This window comes from Brassica rapa, chromosome A08 (genome assembly GCF_000309985.2).
Source record: "Brassica rapa cultivar Chiifu-401-42 chromosome A08, CAAS_Brap_v3.01, whole genome shotgun sequence".
NCBI classification, from domain to species: domain Eukaryota; kingdom Viridiplantae; phylum Streptophyta; class Magnoliopsida; order Brassicales; family Brassicaceae; genus Brassica; species Brassica rapa.
The window spans coordinates 10,912,749-10,922,509 of record NC_024802.2 but is presented as its reverse complement, the minus strand read 5'-3'; the positions used below and the strand labels follow the sequence as shown (position 1 = coordinate 10,922,509).

The 9,761-nt window shown below is 33.7% G+C and overlaps 1 long non-coding RNA gene across 1 annotated transcript; it reads right to left on the bottom strand.

The window, feature by feature from the left end:
- Positions 1-6,635: 6,635 nt before the first annotated feature.
- On the bottom strand, positions 6,636-9,715 carry LOC117127464. Its single transcript, XR_004450500.1, has 2 exons — positions 7,989-9,715; positions 6,636-7,892 (listed from the first exon to the last, which is right to left on the bottom strand). It is a non-coding gene; the product is annotated as an uncharacterized LOC117127464 (long non-coding RNA).
- Between the last annotated feature and the right edge of the window lie 46 nt (positions 9,716-9,761).

Below are 9,761 nucleotides of genomic sequence, written 5' to 3'. Positions count from 1 at the left end.
GCACTTAAGTTGCCGGATGTGCTTGGTTGTAGTGGGTCTTCCAGCTCAGAACTTCCCTGAACTCGGCCTCTCGGGTTGAGTCTTGTAACAGTAACCCATGGATCATCTCTGTTCCTTACCCGGGGGTACTTGATATAACAAACCTGATCGGCCTGAGAAGCAAGAATGAAAGGATCATAATATTGCAGCTTCCGTCTTGAATTTACTGATGTAACACCAAATGCATCTGTTCTCACACCTCGATCTGGAGTGTTGTCGTGCCAATCACAATAGAAAACAGTACAGCGCAATCCAACCATGCCCAAATACTTGATTTCCAAAATCTCATTTATGTGTCCGTAGTATACATCATCTCCTGATGCAGAACAAACACCAGCATCGTAAGTCGTACTCGAACGTCTCCTCTTCTGAGTTGTGAATGCATATCCTCGAGTACAAAATCTCGGATATGACTTCACAACAAAGTTTGGTCCAACGACCATCTCGCGTATCCAATCGTCAAATGTTTCACCTCTTGCCAAACCATCACTCACATAAGTAAACATCCATCCACCAAATTCTCTCTGCTTCATTTCTTCTAGTTCGTCCTCTGTGGCGTATCTATATTCGAACCGCTTTTCTGCCATGAAAATCCTTTCATATTGAAGAACATCTTCGCAGTTGGTGAGTAAATATGTTTGCAAATGACTGCGCTCCTGATCAGTAAGTCGACGGTCCTTTGGTTTTCCGCTAAGTCGTCCAACGTCTGTGAAAATGTCTGGAACCTTCCAATGATATGTTGCCCGTTCGCCTCTATCATCATGCCGAGCAGGTCTTCTGTTTTTGGTCTGAACTTCTGCTGGAAAGTAGTACTCGGCAAAGTTTGAAGTTTCTTCATTGATCATCTGTGCGACTATAGACCCTTCCACCCTACTTAAATTTTTCACCATCTTCTTCAAATGGAACATATACCGCTCATACAGATACATCCATCTATACTGCACAGGACCACCAAGTTCCAATTCTCTTACCAGGTGAATAACAAGATGCTCCATAACATCAAAAAATGAGGGAGGAAATATCTTCTCAAGGTTGCACTGAATCACAGCTATGTTAGTCTTCAAATTTTCAATACCTTCAAGAGTCACTGATCTTGTGCATAAATCGCGGAAGAAACCACTTATCCCTGCAATTGCTTCATGAACATTTCGTGGTAATAGTTCCTTGAAGGCAAACGGAAGGAGGCGCTGCATCATTACATGGCAATCATGGCTTTTCAAGCCAGTAAACTTTCCTTCCTTTCTGTCGATACAGTTACGCAAATTAGATGCGTAACCGTCTGGAAATTCCACATCGTTTGAAATCCAGTCAAAGAACGCATCCTTTCCCGCTGCATCAAGTCGGTATATGGGAAAAGGAGCCCTACCACTCTCATCAACATGAAGTTCTGAACGATCACATATATCGACTAAATCGAGTCTTGACTTCAAATTATCCTTGTTTTACCTTGAACATTAAGGATCGTGTTCATGAGATTGTCAAAAAAGTTCTTCTCAATATGCATGACATCTAAATTATGCCTTAGTAGATGATCCTCCCAGTATGGCAGATCCCAAAAAATACTTTTTTTGTGCCAGTTATGTAGGTTTCCAACACCATCTACCGGAAAACGCTCATGTCCACCGACGTCTGGCGTCCTTTCTGCACCAAAATCTCTAAGTTGTGTCTTCAAATCTTTCCCACGAATTTCCGGAGGTGGACTGTCAAACACCCTCTTGTTCTTCGTAAACAAATTCCTACTTCTACGATATGGATGATCTGGTGGTAGAAATCTCCTGTGACAGTCAAACCAACACGTTTTCCTTCCGTGTTTTAGTTGGAAAGCATCAGTGTTATCTTGACAATATGGACATGATAGCCTTCCATGCGTTGTCCATCCAGATAACATACCATATGCTGGAAAATCACTTATTGTCCACATTAGTACTGCCCGCATTTGAAAGTTTTCTTTACACGAAACATCGTATGTTTCAGCACCTTGAGCCCATAGTTGTTGCAACTCATATATTAGTGGCTGAAGAAACACATCAAGTGATCTCTTAGGATGCTCTGGTCCGGGAACGAGAATCGAGAGAAACAAAAACTCTCGTCGCAAGCACAAGTTTGGGGGTAGGTTGTATGGTGTAAGAATGACTGGCCATAGAGAATACTGTCTTCCACTCTTGCCAAACGGGCTGAAACCATCAGTACATAATCCAAGGTAGACATTTCTTCTCTCATACGCAAAGTCGGGATACTTTGATTGGAAATGCTTCCACGCTTTTGCATCTGAAGGATGTCTGATCTCACCATCTGTTGAGTGCTCCGCATGCCATCTCATTGGTTGCGCTGTGCGTTCAGACAGATACAGCCTCTGCAACCTTTCCGTCAAAGGCAAATACCACATCCTTTTATATGGTACTGGAACTCTTCCACTCGTATCTTTATAACGAGGCTTCCCACAAAATTTGCATGAAACCCGCTGTTCATCCGCCCTCCAATAAATCATGCAGTTGTCTCTGCATACATCTATTACCTGATACGATAAACCAAGACCAGCTACGAGTTTCTGAACCTCGTAGTATGAGCCAGGAGCTACATTATCTTCGGGTAGAATACCTTTTACATAATCAGCAATCGCATCCACACAGTCTTCAGCCAAATTATAATCCGTCTTAATGCCCATCAATCTTGTAGCAGATGATAAAGCTGAATGACCATCTCTGCAACCTTCGTACAATGGTTGCTTTCCAGCATCCAACATATCATAAAATCTCCTAGCTTCGGCATTGGGTAAATCTTCCCCTCTAAAATGATCATTTACCATCTGCTCAGTACCTACACCGTAATCTACATCCGTTCTAATTGGATCTTCTAATCTAACCGCTGGCTGAGGTTCGCTAGTACTACCATGTTCATAATCAGTTTCTCCATGATGATACCAAATTTTGTAACTTCGTGTAAACCCACTCAAATATAGATGAGTCCAAACATCCCATTGTTTAATAACTTTTTTATTTTTACAATTAGAGCAAGGACATCTTAACATACCTGTTTTTGCTTCCGGTTGTCGGTGAACTAACCCCATGAATTCGGTTATACCTTGTTGGTATTCTTCCGTAAGCAATCTCGTGTTCGGATCCAAATGAGGTCGATCGATCCAAGAACGAAAATAATTTGAAGAAGACATGTTTTTTATGAATCAAATTCGTGTGTAAAGAAAGTGAGAGGGAGGATGAAGATATGGAGTGAATGAAGAGGAAGAGGGGTGCTTGTATTTATAGTTGAAATCCTGTCGACGGTCCGAGGAAATTCCGACGGAATTCCGATGCAAACGGCTAGTTCGTCGGAATTTCCTCGGAATTTTTAAAATCCCCCAACGGCTCTCCAACGGCTCTCTAACGTCTATAATATTTCCTCGGAATTCATCGGTTTTTTCCGAGGAATACTAGTTTCCTCGGTATTCCGTCGGAATATTCCGACGAGATGTATTATCCTCGGAATTCCGTCGGAATATTCCGAGGAAATTTCGAGGAAGCCAAATTTTGTGTTTCCTCGGAATTGCCTCGGAAATTCCTCGGTATATTCCGAGAAATTCATTTTCCGTCGGAACGTCCGTCAGAATACCGCTGTTTTTTTGTAGTGAGGTCACTATTTTTACGCCTCCACCACAAGGTGATTTTTTTGAGTAATCCTACCAACCAAATAATGGATTTTTTTTTTTTTGTCAGCACCATACCAAATAATGGATTAGTATTGTTTTCAGACTTCGATGTCCTCTTACATTAACCTAAAAAGGTAATCAGTAAAATGCAGCCATGAAATAGAAGCAAAACAAAACTAATGTTAACACCTTCAGTTTGCTTTAAGGAAATTATTATTCAAATCTGAATCTTAACGATTCTTTGTAGGACTAAAAAAACTCATTTCTTTTCTTCCAACCACAATATATTTTTCTGGTTTGAACTGCAGTGGTTTACGTGAATGGAAAGAGTTTTCATTTTTTGAGTGAAGCTTAGTTTAGGTCTTGATACCATATGCGTTGATATTATATTTTCTATCTTGTATATGTAACATGTGTGTACATGTGTACAAGCGTTTTTGTGTACATATGTATAATATTATATATTATTTGTACAATATTATATATTATTTGTATACACATAATCATAATCGTGGATGTGTACTTAGTGTACACATGTTCGTGTACACGGGTACATTAGATGACTACGTGAATGTGTACATAATGTTAGTGTACGCATGTACATCTTAAAGAGATAGATTTGTCTGTGTAGGTATAAGGACAAAGAAGCGTGGTTTACGTGAATAAAAAAAGATTCTCGTTGTTGCGAATGAGACTTATTTTAGATTTTGATAGCATATGTGTTATATTTCTGATTTTGTTTATGTGACATACAATTATGGATGTGCACATGTACAATATTTGGTGTACACATGTACAATATTATATATTTGTACATCTTAAAGCCAAATAACGGTACACATTTTGAATCATGTCATATATTACTCAAATCTTATATATATATATGAGATGTGATTTATTTTAATTTGGTTGTTGCCGAGATGACAAGATTATAGACTAGTAAAAGTACAAATCTCATTTAAAACTTCCACATGTAATGTTTTAGTACTATATATGTGTACATCGCTTTATATATCCACATGTACAAAAGAGTGTATGCGAACTGGATGTACATCAGTTTACATATCCACATGTACAAAAGGGCGTTCAGCCTTTCTTCTTTACATATTGTCCACCCTCAAGAATTTTTCATATGAAGATAAAAAAAGGAGTGTGTATGAACTGGCTGAATATGTGTAAAAATATAATTGAATTAAATTTTCTGCTATTGCAAATGTGTGGGACGTGTTAACAAACAAATATAACACATTCTAGCTCTATGTCATAACTCATAACGTAATTGCATAAAATAACAATGATTATATGACAAAACAACACTGATTATATCACAGGGGGCTAAAATAAAAATTTGAAATTTTGGGGACGGAATTGAAGAGTAATCTGCACGTTTAAAGAGTATTGAGGTCAAAATCAAAATGAAGCAAAAGTTGAGAGACTATACATGCAAAAATGCCAAAAATGCCAAAATAATGCAAAAGTTGAGGTATACATCACCTGTTACAGCACCATCAAAAATGTACCTTGATATATCTCAAAAGATAGACAAAATAATGTAAATAATAAATAAATATAATTTTTGGAAAATATAAACTGAAACAGTAAATTTTATTTTATAAAGAATATGCAAAACTTAGAAGTGAGAAGACTATGATGACTAGTACATGGACCCACTTTATTGTGGTTGTGGTCAAATTGCGTTAGAAAAAAAAGAATATATTAAATATAATAAATATATTGTCTTTAACTACAAGTTCATTTAGTTAGCTTTTAGGTAGAAAGTGAGTTTGGTTAGCAAGAACTACCCTAATAGTATAAACTGTTCTATAGTATAATAGAAACTTGGAAACTGTCTTTGAATGTAATTTTTTCGAAATAAAAAGGTAAATGTTAAAAGGTGAAAACAGGAAAGAGAAAGAAAAGCTAGTTTTAATTATATTTCTCCAACAAATATGAGAGTAAAACTTAGAGTGCTTTTTCCATTTTATCAAGTAGAGTAAAAGTTAAAAAATAACATTTAACTTGATTGGTAGCTTTTTAGCTGAATACAAAGTAAAACAAATTTAAAGTAAAAGTTTTTGACCAAGGTTAATTTAATTTAATACAAAATTTTAATTACATTTTAAATTTATTTAAATTTATTATAATAGTTCTGTTAAACAATAATATTTTTGAACATATTAAAATAATTTACCTATATATTATATATATCCAAATTCTAACTTACAAAGTAGTTAGTATTCTTAGTCATTAAAATTAAAATTGTGACTAAAAGATTTTTCAGATTAAAAAATGGTCAAAAATTGTTATGAAGATTGAAAGGAAAAATGTGTACGTGTAAAATAATTTATAGTTAAATTATCTTTATCAGAAATAAAACGGTTGAAAACAGTAATTAAACATGAACTGTTAAAGATAAAAGACTAAAAATAACAATTACATACTGCTTAGTTATATTATATGGACTTTGACCAAACTAAAAACCGTATGGATTTTAAATAATCGCTAGATTTTGACCCGCGCTTTGAAAGCGCAGGATTATTTTTTATTAACAAATTTATTAACCCGTCTATTTATTAACTAATATGTTAAGCGTGGCCGTTTGGTTTGCTCCATTTTATTATTTTCTGGTTTTTGATTTTAGTTCGGTTTAATGTTTTCATTTTTCGGTTTAAGATATAGAAACCGCTCAGTTTTTTATGATATTGAGTTTGGTTAGGGTGATTGAATATTTTGGTTTTCAGTTTGTTCGATATAATGATGTTAGAAACCCGTTAAATTTTAAGTACTTCAATTTTTGCATGGTTCATATTTTTCAGAAAATTTTGAGTTATCCGGCTAAAATCACATTTTTGAATAAAATATTCTTATACTATAAACCACCAATCTTATACAACGGGGGCTAATCTTTTAAAACTGATTTTGATTCACGTTTAACTTTTTTTTTCAACCTTCGTTTTAATATTTATATTTGAGAGTTAATTTATTTTTAAAATTTCTAATATATTTTTTTTATTTTTTATTTTGTATATACTTCAAAAAAACAAATTAGTTGTTGGGTTTTCAAATTATATTGATTATTTTTCAAATTAGTTTCAATTCTTAATATGCTTCTAAACTAATTATCTATTACATGAAGTTTGATGGTTGAAGGTGGCGGTTGAGGCTTGAAATTTTTATATTTTGGTTTTGTTTTCATTGAATAATGATTTCATTTCATGAGAACTTTGTTGTCGTTTATTCTTTTAGTTATTTGGTTTTCTTTCGATTAATAACTATGTTTACATTTCATTTGATTTTAAATGATCACGTTTGATGTTTTTTTTTGAATCGATTTTACTTATGCTTTGGTCATAAAATAAGTACAAATCAGATACTCTAAAATCAAAGAACCGACTTTACTTATGTTTTGATTACAAATTAGGTATAAATCAGATACTTTTAAACTAAAGAACCGATTGAGATCCGAACCCAAAATTACATTGGGTTATACCGGTTCTCTGATGATTTACTAATCTCGACCCGAACTCGATAGAACCCAAATATGGCTGATTTTGATAAACCTGAATAACCAAAACCCGATTAGACAAAGCCGAAATCCGATTGGACCCCGAATGCCCAAGCTTAAAAATATATATCATCATTTCAAATCACCTAAACAACTTTGAAACTCTTAGAAAATATCGTTTATTTTTAAGTTTTACTAAAATCACTCAAATAATTTCAAATTTCACCTAAATCCAACCAAAATTAAAATACTCTAAAATCTTCTAAAACCTTTAATTTAATACATTCCTCTTAGTTAGGGAAAAGATATGCTTAGTACGCTTATCTATGTATTAGAAACACTCTTATTTGTACATGTTTAGAATATACTATATAGTGGTAGTTAGATAATGATATTATATTTGTTAGTTATGTAACGTTTTAAATTTTTTGTGTTGATCACAAATTCTAAATCTCTTAAGATCTCTTAATATATTTTTTTAACAATAAATATTACAATAGCTGTATAGAATCATCGATTTAAAAATATTAATGATGAGAATTATTCGACATATATATACAAAATATGCCTAAGTATTGCATAAATCTCGGCAGAATCACTGGAGCTAATTTTCCTTTTGTTGGTGCATTACTTGAAACAGTTAACTGTTTTGAGAAGGAAACAATGCAGAGGAAGTGATGTTTCTTTCCAGCACCAACTTCTCACCTTCATGCCATTAAAAAAAAAATAGAGATGAGAAAAGGGTGTCAAATCAGACAAATGAAGAGGTTGATGCTGGAGTTTGAGAATAAGGAGTTTTACCTTGAAATTTACAAACACATCAACTCCATCAATCAGAGACGAACACTCTTCTGAGGAAATAAAATACCAGATCAATACAGCCTTATGTTTGGGCATTGTTTCTTTCAAAAGCTCCTTACACGAAATTCAAAACAAAAAACTTTCTATGACAAGACATAAATCAAGATAAACCTTAACAGTGAAAGAACTAACACCGTAAACCACACAAGGAAATAACAACTGAATAACAACGCTGATTGGAACATAGAATAGATCGAATACCTTTTGATATGCTAGGCAACACGAGTTCATCTGCCGGTGATTGACTCAGATAGAATTGCTCTTAAACTCTTATATGTCTGCATTTGTTTCCCTAATAATGTAAATCAGGTGGAAACCCAAAAAGATGTGTCTAGAAGAAAGAGCATACACAGACCTGAGACTTGAGAGCTTAATCAGCGAGAAAAAGAAAGATGAATCAGCTAAAAAAAGTCACAGAGAGAAAAGAGAAGAAGGTGAAGAGTAAAGTCTCCCTATTTCTCAATCTTGTTGCTAAGAGAGAAAAGAGACTATTTTTTAACTAATTGGTAGAACAATGGAAGAAAAAAAAAGAATGGAAGAACTCATGAGAATTTTTTTAAAGTTTTGGGAATCAACAAAGCTCCTTCATCGAATCCAAAAACTGAAAATAAATCTAATTCCTCCAACTATATTCACTACGCTGAAAGTAAAGGAAAGAAAATTAAATAAAAATTAATTTTTAGATTAAAAGATATTTAGTTGAATATTTCTATATAATTAAAAGTATAGGTTTTAAATAAAGTAGTGGCATGGTTCTGTAAATATTGTTGAAACAAAATGATACCTCAAAAAATGACCTTCTGTTTTAATAGTATTGATGGGATCAAGTCATATTTGAGGAAATATTATGGGGTTAGAATACTAATTGTACAACATTTTACCGGATTCTTTTTTCCAAAATGCAAGTAAATTTATTTTCAACAAAAATATATAGGGGGTGAAGTGACCCCCTCTCACACAGCTGCCTCCGCCTCTGTGATCCAGTCACACTTATCGATTTTTATTTTTTAAGTATGCAAATAAAGAAGAAACGAAAAAAATAGTATTATAAATAATTTTTATTCTCTTTCTCGATACAATGGAATTTGATAATATAGTACATTTTGTTTTTAAAAAAGAAATATATTTCTTTAGCACTACATATCATATGTAAAAGTTGTAATTGCCGGCCATAATTGATCGCCCACAACAAATTCTCTAATAAAATAAGAAATGTTAAGATGTATTTTAAGTGGCGCACATGCTGACAGGCTGACACTATGGTCAGTGTCGAGATGGGCTGAATATTACTACGCATGTAAGAGCATTGCAATGAGAATCCTTAAAAAAAAGTTTTTAGAGAAAAAATAATTAAATAATCAGTAGATCCCATCAAAAGCAAATGATTTAGGGGGCAACTGGTTTTCCCGCTACCACTCACAAACGCAGCTTTTACGGTTGGTAGCAGTTGTCGACAGTTTGCAACAATCACTCAAATCGCTCTAAACCGCTCTGAATCTCATAAATTCAAAAGCTGGCTCCAGCTAGCATTTGCGGTTGCGGACGGTTGCGGAAGGGTAAATTTTTTTTCTTTTTCTCAAAAACAATATATATACAAAAGTAAAAATATTTGATAAAAATTTAAAAATTGATATTATGAAAATATTAAAATATATCTATTATGTTTTAATTAATATTATAAAATTGTATAGTAAAAAAAATTTCAATAAATTT